Below are 19,327 nucleotides of genomic sequence, written 5' to 3' on the forward strand. Positions count from 1 at the left end.
AAGGAAGTACACACCCACCCCCCCCACACACACACATTTGGGGTATGAGTGCTAGTGTTTATTTCCATTCATCCACAGTAGAGGGGAACAAAGGGAAAAAGCTGGCTTAAGAGACAAAGACTCTGAGTTGACACACACCTCCTCTACCTTTTCTTTCTACTCTGAATTCTTATTTATTCTACTCTAGGAAAACTACCCATAGTCTAGTTAATAAAAAATGATATTAACATAAGTTAATGTTCTTCTAGGTTCCTCCCTGTAGCACAGGGCATAACATCTAGAAACTGTTCTACAGATTCCCTTGCCAGCAGGAAGTTGATAGTTACAAACTATCAATGAAAGACATTTGCATTAAATTTGTAAGGAGAAGAAAAGTGTTTTCTAGTCCCCTTTGAAGCTTGCAGGAAAGAGGAAAGATGTGGGAGGAAACCAGCTTTTTTTTTTTCAACAAGTTGACCTGGATATTGCATATACATCACTTCTACTCATCTCCCAATGCCCAACATCATATGACTACTTTCATATTCAAGGGCATAATTTCTAGTGGTAATGCTATTCGCTAAGCTAAAACTCAGGAGTTTTATTACAAAAGTGAAAATGATAAATGGCTACTAGGGGACAATTAGCAGAGTCTGACACACAGGAAATTTGAATTTAGCCCTAGTTGAAACCAAAGCTTCTTTTGTTTGTTCCACTGTACTTTGTGACTTCTCCATATTCTAGGTTATAAGAGATATAAAAATTTTTAGCAGAGATGCAACATGATCAGATTTACATTTTTTTTTTGAAAGTGAGAATTTTAAATTATTTATTAGATATTATATTCAATTTAAAGGTTTTGACCATCCATAATCATCATGATACAGTATGTGTGTATATATGTAAAAAAATACCCATCAACATGCTTTAAGAGGAATAACTGTGCTTTGTAATCTATGCAACATGAAATATGATATGATTTTCTATAAAAAACCAATAATCAGATTTACATTTTTGAACGAACACTTAGAAATCACAAAAAGGGAAGGAAATGTTAGAAAATAGTTGTATAAGTTAAAGCAATAAATGATTGTTTAAAGCAGCTGTTCTCAACCTTTTTGGTTTTAGGACCTCTTTATACTCTTAAAAACCCCAGAGCATCTCAAAGAACTTACATTTATATGGATTCTATCTGTTGATCTCTACCATACCAGAAACAAAAAGTGAGGAAATTTTAAAGCATAGGAGAGAACACCTGTTGTATTAGTCATCAGAGTAATGATGTCATCATCTGTCATGTAGCTTGCAGAAAATTCTGCTGAATGTTTGGGAGATAGTGAGAGTGAAATAGGCAATTAACATCTTAATATTATTATGAAATTATTTTTGACCTCCTGGAGATCTTGAAAGAGTATTGGGGTCCCACAGGGATCCCTGGATTATACTTAGAGAACCACTGGCTTAAATAAGTTCTTATCAGCAGAGTTGTCAAGGAGGAATAAGTTTAAAGACCTCAGAGGAGTAGAAATGACAGGATTTAGTGACTTGCTTTAATAAGATATAATTTACAAACACAGCTTCCCTTCAATATTAGTTGTTACCGTGTTGAAGCTAACCTTTAAGGAACACTATGCTAAGTGCTTTAAATACTTAATTTTATTTAATCCTTAAACTAAACCCTGTGATATGGTGCCATTACATTTTTTATAGCCAATATGTATAATGAATAATGTATAATTGTGGTGTGCATGCTAAATTGCTTCAGTCATTTCTGACTCTGTGCAACCCTGTAGACTGCAGTCCGCCAGACTCCTCTGTCCATGGGATTCTGCAGGCAAGAACACTGGAGTGGGTTGCTGTGCCTTCTCCAGGTGACCTTCCGGATCCAGGGATCGAACCCATGTCTCTTATGTCTCCTGCATTGGCAGGCAGGTTGTTTACCACTAGCACCACCTGGGAAATCCCAGTTGTGGTGGTGAGCAGGATATAATTTCCTAGCTACCGAGAACCAAAGTTCTTTTAAGGCAAGTGGAGTTGTGAATAACAGCTTCTGGCCAATGCTTTTCAAAAATTATCCCATGCCTCCAGAGAAATTTTCTTCACAGCAAGCCTGTAAGATTCTGATCTCTGCTGCTTCTTCAGAGAATTGATTTCTGTACTTTTCTTTGTTCAGGTTCTGACTCTGTTCCCATTCTGGTTATTCACCATTGCTTACTGCTCAACTTTTGTTCCATCTGTTCTCCTGACTCTATCTTTAACCTGGATTCCATTCTTATTGCTCAGCTAAGCTTAGCTTCTCAGCACCTGTTCCAACTTTCCTCCTGTTTGTAACCACCCCGTTCTGGTATGTAAACTGATTTTCCTATATCCCAATGACAGTCAGGACCTACTACTCTCACATATTCTGAATTTGTTTTTCTGGTTGCTATTTGCAAAATAACACCACAACCATCCTTTGCTCACCGCCTTTCTGGAGTTAAAAGCTTTCCTTTATGGCATCAGTCTTTTTGTATCTGACAGTAGATATAGGGTATTACAGGAGAAATGTAACAAGACCAAGAGGCACGTGCTCCATAGAAGAAAAAAATTGTTTCTTTGATCTATAGGAAATGCCAATAGAGTATTTGAGGCTTTTGTTTGCTTGTTTGCAGAGTACATTAACCATAATTACATGCTATAACTGTGAAGCGTATTATGAAGATCAGATTGTGCTGAGTGCTTAAATTGATGGTGTTAGTTGGAGACAGGGTTCCAGAAGCTCTGTCCTTATATAGAAATTTAAGAAAAGCAGCCATATCTTTAGATTGCTACAGAAGAGAGGTTATTTACAATACTTGCATTTATTTTCTTTTTCTCCCAATAGAAAATGTGCAGGGCTCTTGAAAAAAAAAAGTAACCAAAATATCGTTACAACAAATAAAAAGATGAACAACAGATAGATGAAAATAAATCCAACTAGTATTCACATTTCTCTGGTTATAATCTTGTAAGTGATTACTTTTTTTTTTTTTTGCTTTACATAATTTGTTTGTTTGAACCAAGATACAGATAATTCATATATTGAGATTGTTTGATGTGTTTCGTAAGTGTCTTTAGATCTATAGGGTATAAAAAACAGGTGGTTTTCCTACAGATTTCCCACTTTCTGAATTGTGACCGTTGCATTCCTGTGACGTCCAGGTATTCTGTGGCACTGTTAGATCAAAATGTATTATCAGATTACTCCAGAGGTTGTGGTTTGTATGTCCTCAGGAGTTATAAACAACCTACTGCAAATAATTTTACAATTTTAGCTATTGATGGTCATTTCCCAGGTTGATTAATAAATTAGGAGTTCAAAATAGTTATATTCTAGTTTTAAAAACCTTATTTATAACACTTCCATAAAGAGAAGTTTTCCAACATAAAGTAATTACTTACACTGAGGTAAAGTTAAGGAAAGGCAGGAGAAATGCATAATTGCCTCCTCTTCATCCATTTTTGTCAGTGGAAGACTATTCAAGATGTCCCCTGAACCCTTTTGCTAGATGTTAGTAGTCATTGATAGCTTTTTTACTTCCTGGTATATCAAGAAGTTCAGGCTACCTTGGCTTTTCCTACCCTGGACCTAGAGGCATTTATTTCTCCAAGGATCCTTGCTCCTTTTAGAAATAATTTATATTAGTGATCACAATGTGGACAGTAGGGATGCTCAGAGCTACTGAACTGGTCACTGTCTCTAGCTTTTTTCAGTGTACAGAATTAGGAAGTATGTTTTTGTTTGTTGGTTTTTGAGAAATATTGGCAAACTAGAAAAAGAAGAGCATTTTAAACCTAAAGTAAACAAAAGAAAAGAAGTTCTAAGAATTAGAGTGGAAATCAACAAAACTGAAAAATAAATAGAGAAAATCAATAAAACCAAAATATAGTTCTCTGGAAAAAAATCAAATAACATTGACAAGCCTCTAGCCAGACTAAGCAAAAAGGGAGAGGACACAAATTACTAATATCAGAAATGGAAGTGTTGGCATCACTACAGATCCCATGGATAATAAAAGGAAAATCAGGGAATATTCTGGACAACTCTATGTCCACAAATTTGATAACCTAGATGAAATAGACCAATTCCTTGAAAGACTCCAACTGCCAAAATTCACAAAAGAAGAAATAGACCCTCTGAATAAGCCTATATCTATTAAAGAAATTGAATCATTAATTAATAATCTTCCAAAAAAGAAAACATCAGGCCCAGATGGGTTTCTGGTAAATTTCACAAAACATTTAAGGAATAAATTATGCCAGTTCTCTACAATCTCTTTCAGAAGATAGAAGCAGAGGGAATATTTCACAACTCATGAGACCAGAATTACCCAGATACCAAATCCAGACAAAGACATTACAATAAGCAAAATGACAGGCTATCACCCCTTAGAACACAAATGCTAAAATTCTCAATGAAATACTAGCAAATGGAATTCCCCAAAATATAAGAGTGATTATACATCATGCTGCTGCTGCTGCGGCTAAGTCACTTCAGTCGTGTCCGACTCTGTGCGACCCCATAGACTGCAGCCCACCAGGCTCCCCCGTCCCTGGGATTCTCCAGGCAAGAACACTGGAGTGGGTTGCCATTTCCTTCTCCAATGCAGGAAAGTGAAAAGTGAAAGTGAAGTTGCTCAGTCGTGTCCGACTCTTCCTCACCCCATGGACTGTGGCCTACCAGGCTGCTCCGTCCATGGGATTTTCCTGGCAAGAGTACTGGAGTGGGGTGCCATTGCCTTCTCCGTATACATCATGACCAAGTGGGATTTACCCTAGATGTACAAGGCTGATTCAACATTTGCAAATCAACTAACATAACCCATCACATCATGAGACAAAGAAGAAAATCACATAATCATACTAATAGTTGAAGAAAAAGCACTTAACAAAATCCAATATCCTTTAATGATAATTTAGAAATCGAGGAGAAATTTCTCAATCCAATAGACTGTCTTCAGAAACCCCACATCTAACATTATACTTAATAGTGAGAGGCTAGAAGCTTTCCCACTAGATCATGTACAAGGCAAGGATGACTCCTCTTACCACTTTTTATCAACAATGTATTGGATGTTCTAGCTAAAGTAATAAGTAAGAAAATGTATACAGGTTGGGAAGGAAGACATAAAAGTTGTCTTTGTTCACTGATGACATAATCATCTATATAGAAAATCTGAAAGATTCAACAAAAACTCTTAGAACTAATAAACAAGGTTGTAGAATAAAAGGTTTATATACAAAAGTCAATTGCTTCCTTAACAATATATAGCGGCAATAAACATGTGGAACTGGAAATAAAAAACACAATACCGTTTACATTTAGCACCCAAGAAGAATAAATACTTTGGTATATAGCTAACAAAATATGTTTAGGACCTATTTAAGGAAAACTGCAAAACTGATAAATGAAATCAAAGAACCAGAAAAATGGAGAAACATAACACATTCATGGATAGGAAAACTCAATATTGATAAGATGTCAGGTCTTCCCAACTTGATCTATAGATTCAGCAAAATTCAAATCAAAATCTCACTAAGTTAATCTGTAGGTATCAACAAACAAATATTAAAGTTTGTATGGAGAGGTGAAAGACCCAAAATAGCCAGCACAATATTGAAAAAGAAAAATAAAACTGGGGGACTGATAATACCCAGTTTCAAGAGTCACTATAAATCTATAGTAACCAAGAGTATGGCAAAAGAATAGACAGACAGATCAATGGGACAGGATAGAGACCGGAAATAGACCCACATAAACGTGGCCATCTGATCTTGGACAAAGGAGTAAAGGCAATACAATGGAGCACAAATAGATTTTCAATAAATGGTGCTGACACAACTGAAAATTCATTTGCCAAAAATAAATCTAGATAGTCCTTACACTCACTACAAATTAACTCAAAATGGATCATAGACCAAATATAAAATACAGAAATACAAAACTCCCAGAAAATAAAATAGGAGAAAAACTAGATGACCTTGACTGTGACAATCACTTTTTAGACACAACTTTAAAGGCATAATCCATGAAAGAAATAATTGATAAGCTAGACTTCACTAAAATTAAAAAAAAAAAATTTGCTCTGCAAAAGGCAATATCAAGAGAATGAGGGAAAAAAAAACAAAACACAGGCTGGGAGACAGTACATCTGAAAAAAGAACTGTTATTTAAAATATACAAAGAATGGTTAAAAGTCAATAATAATAATAAAAAGGACTTGATTTTAAAACGGACCAAAGACCTTAACAGACACCTAACTGAAGAAATACAGATGTGAAAAAAAAAGAAAGAAATACAGATGGGAAACAGCATCTACACACCTATTAAAAATGGCCAAAATCTGTAATACTGACAACAACAAATGCTGGTGAGGATGTGGAGTCATAGGAACTTTCATTCACTGCTGGTTGAAATAGAGAATGGTACAGACACTCTGGAAGAGAGTTGGACAGTTTCTTACAAAACTAAATATACTCTTATTATATGATCCAGCAATAGTGCTCCCTGTATTTACCCAAAGAAGTTGAAAAGTTCAGTTCAGTTCAGTAGCTCAGTCATGTCTGACTATTTGTGACCCTATGGACTGCAGCATGCCAGGCCTCCCTGTCCATCGCCATCTCCCAGAGTTTACCCAAACTCATGCCCATTGAGTCTGTGATGCTATCCAGCCATCTCATCCTCTGTCGCCCCCTTCTCCTCCTGCCCCCAATCCTTCCCAGAATCAGGGTCTTTTCCAATGAGTCAACTCTTCGCATGAGGTGGCCAAAGTATTGGAGTTTCAGCTTCAACATCAGTCCTTCCAATGGACATCCAGGACTGATCTCCTTTAAGATGGACTGGTTGGATCTCCTTGCAGTCCAAGGGACTCTCAAGAGTCTTCTCCAACACCACAGTTCAAAAGCATCAATTCTTCAGTGCTCAGCTTTCTTTATAGTCCAACTCTCATATCCATACATGACTACTGGAAAAACCATAGCCTTGACTAGACAGACCTTTGTTGGCAAAGCAATGTCTCTGCTTTTTAATATGCTATCTTGATTGGTCATAACTTTCCTTCCAAGGAGTAAGTGTCTTTTAATTTAATGGCTGCAGGCACCATCTGCAGTGATTTTGGAGCCCCCCAAAATAAAGTCTGTCACTATTTCCATTGTTTCCCCATCTATTTTGCCATGAAGTGATGGGACTGGTTGCCATGATCTTAGTTTTCTGACTGTTGAGTTTTAAGCCAACTTTTTCACTCTCCTCTTTCACTTTCATCAAGAGGATTTTTAGTTCTTCTTCGCTTTCTGCCATAAAGGTGGTGTCATCTGCGTATCTGAGATTATTGGTATTTCTCCCAATCTTGATTCCAGGTTGTGTTTCATCAAGTCTGGCATTTCGCATGATGTACTCTGCATAGAAGTTAAATAAGCAGCGTGATAATATACAGTCTTGACGTACTCCTGTCCCAATTTGGAACTGGTCTGTTGTTCCATGTCCAGTTCTAACTGTTGCTTTTTGACCTTCATACAGATTTTTCAGGAGGCAGGTCAGGTGGTCTGGTATTCCCATCTCTTGAAGAATTTTCCACAGTTTGTTGTGATCCATACAGCACATAAGTTGAAAACACGTCCACATAAAGACCTGCACATAGATATTTATAACAGTTTTATTTATAATGGCCAAAACTTGTAAGCAATCAAGATACCCTTCAGTAGGTTAATGTTAAATAAACAGTGGTGTATCCAAATGATAAAATATTTTTCAGTGTTTAAAAGAAATGAGCTAACAAGTCATCAAAAGATATGAAAGAATATTAAATGCATATTACTATGTGAAATAAACTATTGTGAGAAGAGCTGCATAACATAAAATTCCAGCTATTTGATCTTCTGGAAACAGCAAAATTAGGGAGATAGTAAAAAGATTGTAGCTGCCAGGTGTGGAATTTGGAGGAATGTATAGGTAGAGAGTGAAGAATTTTTAGAGCCATAAAAGTCATATCTGTATGATATTATAATGATGAAAATATGTCAGTATATATTTGTCCAAACTCATAGAATGGATGGGGGCTTCCCAGGTGGCGCTAATGGTAAAGAACTCACCTGCCAATGCAGGAGACATGAGAGACGTGGGTTCGATCACTGGGTTGGGAGATCCCCTGGGGAAGCGAATGGCAACCCATTCCAATATTCTTGCCTAGGGAATCTCACGGACAGAGGAGTCTGGTGGGCTACAGTCCATAGGGTCACAAAGAGTCAAACACAACTGAAGCAACTTAGCATACGCAGAATGGATAGCACCAGGAGTAAACCCTAAGTATAACCTATGGATTTTGGGTGATTATGATCTATCAATGTGGGTTTATCAACTATAGCAAATATTCTACTCTGATGAGTGATACTGATAACAGGGGAGGCTGCACATATGTGGAGGCAAGGTGTATAGGGGAAAATATCTGTATTTTCCTCTCAATTTTGCTATAAACCTGTAGTTGTTCTAGAAACCTAAAGTCCTTTAAATATGTATACATATATATATATATACATACATACATACATACACACACATATACACACATATAAAACATTTATCCTGAGTTCATATTGGAGCTTCTTATTCAAATTGAGAGCTAATTAAATATTTACTGAAAGTTACTTATTATCTCTTCTCTCCTGCTGAAAATCTTGGTTCTGTTCTTAGTGACATAAGTATAATTATTCATTTGCTTTATTCTGTACTTCATACAAAGCTTTCTTAGAATAATACCAGCAGTATCAATAATATAAGTCATGAAAAGAGTTTAAGACATGTTTGCAATTCTTTTTTTCTTAACCCACTAAGAAACTATTATTGCATTGTTATGTCATTCTAAATTGCTTCTGTATCATTACACTAACTAATAAACATACCTTTAGTTTTATTGACTTCATTTAACATTTAAAATATTTATATATTTTAAATGTTAAATTGATAACACAAACTGTATTCAAGTAATCAAACTTCTATTTCTGATCTTTCCATCCTTATTTCTTCATTTCCACTTGTCCTGTCTACCTTTTCTCCCCTTCCATCCCCTTTATATACACATATTGTTCTAAATTGAGACACTTTAAAGTGTAAAAAGGGATTGTATTAATAACTACACCTTGGAAATAGGTGCTGCTGCTGCTGCTAAGTTGCTTCGGTCGTGTCCGACTCTGTGCAACCCCATAGACGGCAGCCCACCAGGCTCCACCGTCCCTGGGATTCTCCAGGCAAGAACACTGGAGTGGGCTGCCATTTCCTTCTCCAATGCATGAAAGGGAAAAGTGAAAGTGAAGTCACTCAGTCGTGTCTGACTCTTAGCAACCCCATGGGCTGTAGCCTACCAGGCTCCTCCGTCCATGGGATTTTCCAGGCAAGAGTACTGGAGTGGGGTGCCATTGCTTTCTCTGGAAATAGGTGCAAATTGGGACTATTTTGGGCAAATGTGGGATATGTATCTTGAAGACATCATTCAAAAATTTTTAACTTTTCACTTTAAAGAATACAGGCTAATGCATATTCATTAAATAGAACTATATCAAATTCCCAATATTTGACTACTTTTTAAATAAAAATGGTAATTTCATATGTTTGGTTTATAAGCATAAATATTAGTGTCCCTCCTCTGCTAGATACATGATGGCATACTATACTCTTCCTCACATGGTTTTTTTACTTAAATATAAAATACTCTATAGTAGTTGAAAAATATAATCTTCATTCCTTTTACAGGTGCAGCATATGTATTGCATAGATGCATCATAGTTTATGTGGCCAGTCCTTGTTGATTGAAAGTTAATTTTGTTTCTATATTTTTGGTTTTAAAATTAGTGCTGTAATCAATAGCTTTGTCCATAACAGCTATCCATGTTTTTGCCAGTGTTGAAGATTCCTAGAAGGGAATTGCTGAATCAGTCAATAATGTATATGTGATTTTACAAGAGGTTGCCAAATTTTTCTCTACAGAGATTGTACTTTCTGCTTTAGCAAAGTGTGAGAGGTCTACCTCACACACCTTTAGAGCACCTCTCAGTTCAGTTCAGTTCAGTTACTCAGTCCTGTCTGACTCTTTCAACCCCATGGGCTGCAGCATGCCAGGCTTCCCTGTCCAACACCAACTCCCAGAGCTTGCTCAAACTCATGTCCATTGAGTCGGTGATGCCTTCCAATCATCTCATCCTCTGTTGTCCCCTTCTCTTCCTGCCTTCAATCTTTCCCAGCATCAGGGTCTTTTCAAATGCATCAGTTCTTTGCATCAGGTGGCCAAAATATTGGAGTTTCAGCTTCAACATCAGTCCTTCCAATGAATATTCAGGATTGATTTCTTTTAGGATGGACAGGTTGGATCTCTTTGCAGTCCAAGGAACTCTCAAGAGACTTCTCCAACACCACAGTTCAAAAGCATCAATTCTTTGGCACTCAGCTTTCTTTATAGTCCAACTCTCACATTCATACATGACTGTTGGAAAAACCATAGCTTTGACTAGACGGACCTTTGTTGCAACCTTTTTCTATATCTAACGAATTGCTTATCAGGGCTGCCAAGATCTTTTTGGACTGCTCCCCAGCACAAGTGACCTGACTAAAGATGTGTGTATGAGATTTATCTTGATATGCAGTGTAATTGAGCACAAACTTTTTGGTTGGTACAGTGATTTTTGAACTGGATTCCCCACTCCAACTTTCCCCCAAATCATTTGCTAAGTTTCTGATCAAATGTTGCCACTACCATGAAGTCTCCTCTACCTCTCTTCCCTGTTCCTATAGCACTTGCAGATACTTTGACTATAAGCTTTATCATACTGTACTTAACCATTAGCAAGCCAGCCTTCTCTCATTAAATGAATTTCTTGAGGTCAGAGACCAACTATTTTTCAGGTTTCCGTTGCTACTGCTAAGCTAAGTTGTTTTTTTTTTTTTAAGCACAAATAAAAGATTTATTTTTGAAAGGGTAGGGTAGATAGGGTATAGTTAACTGACAGAAGTCTTTTGACAGTTTTAGTGAAAAGTTTTTGATCTAGAGAGAAATGGGGATCTGTTGAAACTTTTTACTTGTATGTACATGTTTATGCATATATGTTTTTGTCAGATTGAAAGAACAAATTACCCTTAAGATAGTATTTATTTTTATGGCTGAATAAAACATTCTTTTCATTTTCCTTATTTCTACTGTTCTCACCCACGGTTACACTTTTGTTTTTATTATATTAATTTACACAGTATGTTATGAAACACAGGATCTTTTCAAGGTTTTGTTCCGTGTGAGTTGTGCATATTAACTGCTCACGTCGATACAAACACTCTCATCTAAATTGAATTACATTACAAATAAATATCGTATATTTAAGGTGAGCAATACATATATACAAACACATATATACACACATCCTCAACCTACAATAGAAAAGCAAAGAATTCTAAATTCTTTAAGATTGTTAGTGACGCTATTTTGATGGTATAGCAGGAGTAGCTGAGAAAGGAATGCTCCCTGACTTTTTCACTTACTGGCCCCTTGCTGGTAGGCAGGGACATACTATTAGTTCTAATGCAGTGAAATATGAGCAAATATGGTATGCTATTTTGAATAAGGAAAAAGTATGTACAGTTTCTAATTCTCTCTTCTCCCTCCATGGAAACTGAGGAGGCTCTATGATGTACTTGTAGCTCTGCCATATATCTGCATCCCTGGATGACTGTGGAGCAGAGACCCTTGCTGATGCTGGAATTGTGCTCCCTGCAACAGAAACAGAGTCTTAACCACTGGACCCTCAGAGAAGTTCCCTTGTTGTCATTTGTACTGAACAGAAACCAGTACACTTGGTATGTTAAGAAATGAGCTAACTTATAGAAGAAAATATTTAGAAGATTAGTGAGGTAGCATTTTTAAAGTTATTTTTGAAATATAAGTTCATAGTGGTAAGGTAATAGAACTTGAAATAAGTCTTGAATGTTTATTTTGAACTAAGGAAGTGGAATAGATGATGGGGGCAGAAATTAATAGGCAACACTAGATAAGAGTATATTGATAGTAAGTGATGATCCAGGGAAATGTTAGTATGTCCATTTCTTGACCATTTCTTACATGATTGACACTGTTAGGCTCTGGTCTATAAAGAGAAACAAGGTAGACAATTTTATCCTTGCTGTAAGTGAACTTTTAGTCTGGAGCGAGGGATGGACAATTAAAAGCAAATAAGTTAAACGAATCATTACAGAGTTTTGAAAGTGTGTGAAGGATATAGAGGGGGTGCTGTGAGAAGAAATAATGGTGATGATGTAGAAGAGTGGGGTGAGATTGAAGCAAGGTGGTGAGGAAGAAAACTTCTCTAAGCAGGTGATATTTAAACTGAGACCTGGAGGGTGAAAAGGAGCCAGGCTTCAAAGCGCAGAAACGAGAACATTCACAGCAAGGGAATAGCACGTTCACAGTCCCCAAGCAGGGAGATGGAGGGTGGCTGCTGCACATCTGGCAGAGGGTAAATGACAGGAAGTCATGTTGCCGAGGTGGACAGGGCCAGGCTTTGCAAACCAGGGTAAGAAATCTCGCTTTGATTCTGACTATAACACCAAACATTTTTCATTATTTTCTAAGTGAAATGGGATGTGACATGATCTGAATTATGTTTTAAAAGAATATTTATTTCTTATGTGGGGGAATGGATTAGAGGACAGTATGGGGGGTGGTCCTGGGGGAGCAGTGAGCAGGCTCCAGCTGGAGGCCAGGGCAGGGGTTGTGGGAGTGGGTGTGGACTAGAGTGGATGGGTTTGGAACACATTTGTTGGAGAGAACCATTAGAACTTGCGGATGAACAGGATGTGGGGAATGAGAAGAAGCATAATCCCCAGCTTTCTGGCATCAACAGCTGGGTGGGTAGTAATGACGTTTATTGAGATGAGAAAGAGGAGGAGAAGCAGGTTTGAAGGCAAACCAAGAGTTTCACTTTGAATGTGTGAAGTGTGAGATAGCTTTGAGATGCTATGTTAACCAGACAGTTGATATAGGAGTCTGAAGTCAGAAGAGATTTGAGCCAGAGACACAAACTTGGAAACTATCCCCACGTGGGTAGTATACAAGCCATGAGAACAGATGAAGTGGCCTAGGGAGAGAGAGGTAAGAAATGGAAGAGTCGGCAAGGAATAATATTTGTGTGTGTACTTAGTTGCTCAGTCCTGTACAACTCTTTGAGACCCCATGGACTTTATATAGCTGCCAGGATCCTCTGTCCATGGGGATTCTCCAGGCAAGAATACTGGAAGGTGTTGCCACTCCCTTCTCCAGGGGGTCTTCCCAACCCAGGGATTGAACCTAGTTCTCCTACATTGCAGGCAGATTCTTTATGGTCTGAGCCACCAGAGAAAAAAAAAACCAAGAATACTGGAGTGGGTAGCCTATCCCTTCTCCAGGGGAACTTCCTGACTCAGGAATCGAACCAGGGTCTCCTGCATTGCAGGCAGATTCTTTACCAGCTGAGCTATCAGAGAAGCCCTTTTGTGTTCCCTTTTGTGTCCCCAAAGATGCCTGTTACATAAAGAAGACATCTGAATCCATATATTAAGTAATAATTTATGAAGAAGTTTGATTATATTAACAAAATACTAGTACTGGCAAATGAACAAACCAAAATGTGAGAGGGAAGTGTATCTTTTAAATGCAATCAATGCTGGGACGGTAGAAACCTCTAAAAAGTCAAAAGCTTTTTGGTTTTACTTTAACAAGACTGATTGAAATATGTTTTCTATTTTAAAGTGAGTGGTATGAGGAAGGCAGTCTTCACTGCTTTTTGGTTAAGTTTGAAATCTATAATACTGCAGAATCCATTTCATCCCATGAATAAAAATGACTAAGATGGAGGAAAAATCTCAGTGTGTGACCAGATACACCTGACACAATAAGGCACATTCAAGGCAGGAGCCCAGTGATGGAAAATTTATAGTACTAAGGATCAGCATTCTATTGCTATGATAGTTTATGCCTACCTGTATAGTCAGATTAAAGGTAACTTTAGAACAATAGATAGGCCTTTCCAATTGCAGACTCAAGGTTGCAATTTTATAGACATAGAGGTTCTCAAATCTCTAGGGGGAAATGTAGAAAAATAAAAACTTACTGGAGTAAAGCAATGTGCATCCTACATTATTATGGCAACAAATCGATAATGGTATTACAATAAAATCTGGTGTAATCACATTTTCCTTCTTTGGTATTGCAGCATTAATCTCTGTCTCATGGGGGATGGGATGAATCACAGGATATATAATAGCATACAGAATATTTTGCCTGTTACAGCCAAGGTGGTGAGACTGGTAATTATTGAAAGTTTCATACTTAACACTTGCTTGTTGCTTTTTCAGCTCCTTGAACAGCTGAAGTATTCATACCTCAGAGGCCTCAAACCCATACCAGTGTTACTTATATCATACATTCTAAAATTTTTCCTTCATCCTCTCCTTGTACTTTGCTACTGGCTGAAAGGCTTGGAGCATCCAGGCATGGCTCTGACATTGAAATAAACAAGCCAACAAAAAGTGATACTGCCTGAGTACCAGACGGAGGAATCACAAATGGGCTGGAGGCAACTCTCTTGTCACCTCAGTAAATGTATGGGAGAAGCACATACAGCAGGTTTCCCTAGTTTTATTTCTTCTATAATCAAGAAAGAACTCATGAATTTACAGAGGACTAAAAGGCAAATGACTCTTTTCAAAAATCCAAATCCAACTTAAGTTTTATTTTAATATCTTCTGACTGCCTTGAGATAAATTCAGTAGTGCTTGTTATGCTATTTAAACTTATTATTCTGTATACAGTCTATAACATGGATTTCCAATTTTCTCTTGAAAAATTGTTGATTGTAATTTGCAGAAATAATAGCTCTAAATATGCAAGGATCTTTATGAGTTAACACTTTACCAGCAACAAATATCTCTAAAAGGTACATATAATGTTTTATCACTGCATGCGTAATTTTTTATTATGAGTATATTATGGCCTTGTGTTCAAAAACCCATACTGTGAAAATAAGGTTGTGTAATCATAAAAGTAAACTCTCACATTGTAATCAGCACAAACATTCACTAAGCAAAACATGGGAAGTATTTTTCAAATGAATATTCCAGCTGAAAACTGGAGCTCTAGAACTAGAGATACTCTGGTAAGCATTCAAGCTGTAGTCAATCTTATTAACCAGTTCTTTTGTGATTCAAGGAAAGAATAGAATATCTCTAATATCTGGAGAGAACCCAAATCACTAAATGATACTACATAGCCACATGAACAACAGTATCTGATTTCTAGAAGCAATGGAAGGAAACCCAGGCGAGCAGTTAGTATAACATCCATTTTAAGCCTTCTGTGAACAATTTCCGTAATCTTTCCTGAACCTGCTTCTACAGTATTCATTAGTATTCTTTTGCGGTCAGGCATCTGGTGCCTCTGTGATAGATATTAAATATCTTAAGGGAGGCAGAGCTCACTAGTATGCAGTAAGCAGATGCAGTGGCTCACATATGCCAAAGCCTTGTTGAGAAGTCTGCAGGCGAGGCCTCAAGAATGATGGGTCATAGCTGTTTGAGGATAGACTCTTGGTGAAGTTAAGGCCCAATGTCAGTCTTTAATCCCCACTCAAACACATGGGCAACATAATCCTTAAAATGACAAGGTTAGATTCCCAAGTACTTTTCCTTCCAAATAGGAGTCTGAAATTGTCAATGCCTTGCACATGTCATATGCTTAGGCTGCACAATATCGAGGTAAGTATATTGGGTAACTGCAGATAATACTTGGATGAGGAAACAATATTCATCTATCCACTTAACACAGAGATTTGTTATTCAGTTATTGAGCATCTGACATGGCACTGTTTCATTCCCAAATTACCACACGTTTAATCCCTTTTCTGAAACTTCTGGTTTCTGAACTTTGGGGAGGGAACTATAGCTTCAGTGGTGTTCAAATACTTGTCATCAGATGTAACTCAGAAGAAAAAAACTGTGTTTTATAGCCTTAGGAAAGCTTTGAAAATTCTAGGATAAGGAATCTTCATTCCTGGCTTATTGGGAAAAATGTTAGTAGTTTATCTGAAGATGGAAAAGCAAGGTTCTCTCACATTTCTTTTAATTTCTTGTAGGATGTTCTTGGTGAGATGCACAGTTTCATGAGTGTTTGCTATCTAGAGTCCCTACTCTTGAGTTACTTACATGTAAAAAGTTAATATTCAGAAGAGTGATAAAGCTTCAAAGCATTGTCCTGCTTGAGACATAACTTGGCATTCTTGGAGTAATCAATTCTTTTAAAGTATGCTAATAAAGCAATACACTTTGTATATTAATAAGGCATACGTATATATTATTAACAATTCATATATTATACATAATTCATTGTATATTACACAAAGCAATTGAAGAGCTTTAGCTTACATATGAGGATGTTTCCTTAGTGAATGGGTTAGAAAAAATGTTTTTTCCAACACATATTTTGTCTCAATCAGCTGTAATATATCATAAGGAATTAATTACTGATAGTAGACAAAATAGGGCTTCCCTGGTGGCTCAGACAGTAAACAATCTGTCTGTAGTGTAGAAGAACAGGATTCAATCTCCTGGTTGGGAAGATCCTTTGGAGAAGGGAATGACAACCCACTCCAGTATTTCTGCCTGGAGAATTCCATGGACAGAGGAGCCTGGCAGGCAACAGTCCATGCAGTTGCAAAGAGTCGGGCATGACTGAAGTGACTAAGACTCATACACACACACACACGCACAGTTGACAAAATACCAAAATATGTGGAAGACTTGTCTGTATAATAAATTTGAGTTGATTCAAGGTTATCTCTTTATTAACATTCTAGAATTTGTCTTGGCTTGTGCTTTCTTGAGTGTGAGAGAAAGAGATTAAAGGAACTGAACAGAGAATGTGACATGCATGTGACTTTCATTCTCATTTAAGTCATGAGGTTAAGTCTTGAAAATTGCTGATTTAAACAAAATGAGAAATAGTTTAATTAGGGTAGGTATGTAATTTGTCAAACAAACTGGGACGTTTCTGAGAATAAAAGGGGGAGCTATTTTTAATTATTCTTGGTCATAAATGGCTAAGTATTAGAGCTATGAAGTTAGGGAAAAAATAAGATTCAATCTCAATTCTTCCACTTATTACCTATGTGATATTGGAAAAGTTATTCTCTCAGCCTGTTTCTGTCAAGAAAATAGGCTTACAAATTGCTACCTCATGAAGGCACTGTGTCAGTGAGATTGCAGGCATGAGACAGAAACCTCACAAATATTTAAACAAAGTTTATTAACCTTACAAGAGGTTGGAGGTAACAGAAGATTGGCTAGCAAGAAGTAAAGAGAACTCTACGGAATACAGCAATAACAGTTCCTAAGGAGCAGTTGCTACTTGAAGGCTGAGATACAGCACCCAGGGTAGAACAATGGAATGTGTGGGCTGCACAGTGGCCTGAGAAGATACCAGGGGAAGTCATCCTGAGGGAGATGCTTCCACCATCGTGCTTGGCTGTGAAGATGAGTCTCAGGGGTTTGGGGGGGAAGATTCTGGCCACTGGTCCTGTGAGCTGCTGCATGTGGCAGGAGTCAGATGCCAGAAGTGTGCTCACTGAAGGAGCATGGCAAGGCGAGCACACTAGACGCAGGAAGAGAAACATCATTTCTTCTCTCAGTGTCCCCCAACTCCATTTAATGCTTAATCTTGTGCCACTTTGCAAAGGAAAAATATTTAAAGGGTTCAGCTCTATTTTTTTCAGAACAGGGAATGAAGGGGAGATTTTGAGTTGAGAAGGCAATGAACTGGTAAAAAACACAATCACATTGAGAATCACATGATTGGAATTGCTAAATATGTTAACATTGAACATGTTTAGAATGGTGTCTGGAATATGATAAGTGATCAATATATGTTAAATAATTAATATACTTTCTATGTATCACATTCTAGTTTTTTATTTATTTCTATACACTGGGGGCTTCCCTGGTGGCTCAGATGGTAAAGAATCTACCTGCAATGCAGGGGACCCAGGTTCAATACCTGGGTTGGGAAGATCTCCTGGAGAAGGGAATGGCAACCTACTGCAGTATTCTTGCCTGGAGAATTCCAGACATTGGAGCCTGGTGGGCTCCAGTACATAGGATTGCAAAGAGTCAGACATGACTGAGCGACTAACATATGAAGCAATGGATAATGTTCCCAGAAAGATGAGAAAGTATCTATTTTCTGTAGAGCTTAAAATAAAAAGAAGAAAGAACAATTATTTATTTACCTCATATAGGTTAGGGAGAATCCTGACCTGGAATTAATTTTTGAAACAAAAGTGCAAGCCCCTAAAATAGCTGTGAGACTATTCTGGGATTCTAGTAAGGGAAATTCCAAACTTATAATTTTCAGTGTTTAAATGAAACGTATTTCCTCATTAATATAGACACTTTTCTACTGAAGTTTCATCACCTTCCTTTTGTATCAAATGGAACTGTGTTGTCATCTCATTAATCCTCAAAGTTCTTGGGAGGCAAACGTATAGAATTATCCATCCCATTTTATATTGCCTTTACTTCTTATAGTTGGCTGAATATCATGCTATTCAATGGCACCCCACTCCAGTACTCTTGCCTGGAGAATCCCATGGATGGAGGAGCCTGGTAGGCTGCAGTCCATGGGGTCGCTAAGAGTCGGACACGACTGAGCGACTTCACTTTCACTTTTCACTTTCATGCATTGGAGAAGGAAATGGCAACCCACTCCAGTGTTCTTGCCTGGAGAATCCCAGGGATGGGGGAGCCTGGTGGGCTGCTGTCTATGGGGTCGCACAGAGCCGGACACGACTGAAGGGACTTAACAGCAGCAGCAGCATGCTATCCAAACCAAGTTCCTTACCTTTTATTTTGTTATTTCTAGGGACAGACTAACGTTATGTGATCCAGAATCATAATATTTTCTCAATTTGTTACATGACTTTTTATGCCATTTTATGTATGTTTTTCACACCCATCATAGTATGTTTCATTCTCTCAGATCTGTGGTTTAAAGCTTAAACATTAGGATTTTAGATTTGTTGTGTCTGTCACATCTACACCTGTATGCCTTACTATTTTCTAAATCCAATCTTCATTTGCTGTATTAGTTTACCCCCACATAATGTTTATTTGTTTAGGTTATAATGATTAACCTAAATCAAATCCTTTATGATTATACAGTGGAAGTAACAAAGAGATTCAAGGGATTAGATTGGATAGAATGCCTGAAGAACTATGCACAGAGGTTTGTGACATTGTACAGGAGGCAGTGATCAAGACCATCCATCATTACCA

General features: G+C 37.5%; 1 pseudogene; it reads right to left on the bottom strand.

Moving 5' to 3' along the window:
• Positions 1 to 17,673, bottom strand: part of LOC145540443 (heterogeneous nuclear ribonucleoprotein A3 pseudogene) — a 96,270-nt pseudogene extending 78,597 nt beyond the window's left edge.
• Between the last annotated feature and the right edge of the window lie 1,654 nt (positions 17,674 to 19,327).

This window comes from Giraffa tippelskirchi, chromosome 3, assembly GCF_054371585.1.
Source record: "Giraffa tippelskirchi isolate mGirTip1 chromosome 3, T2T-mGirTip1v1.2.pri, whole genome shotgun sequence".
NCBI classification, from domain to species: Eukaryota; Metazoa; Chordata; class Mammalia; order Artiodactyla; family Giraffidae; genus Giraffa; species Giraffa tippelskirchi.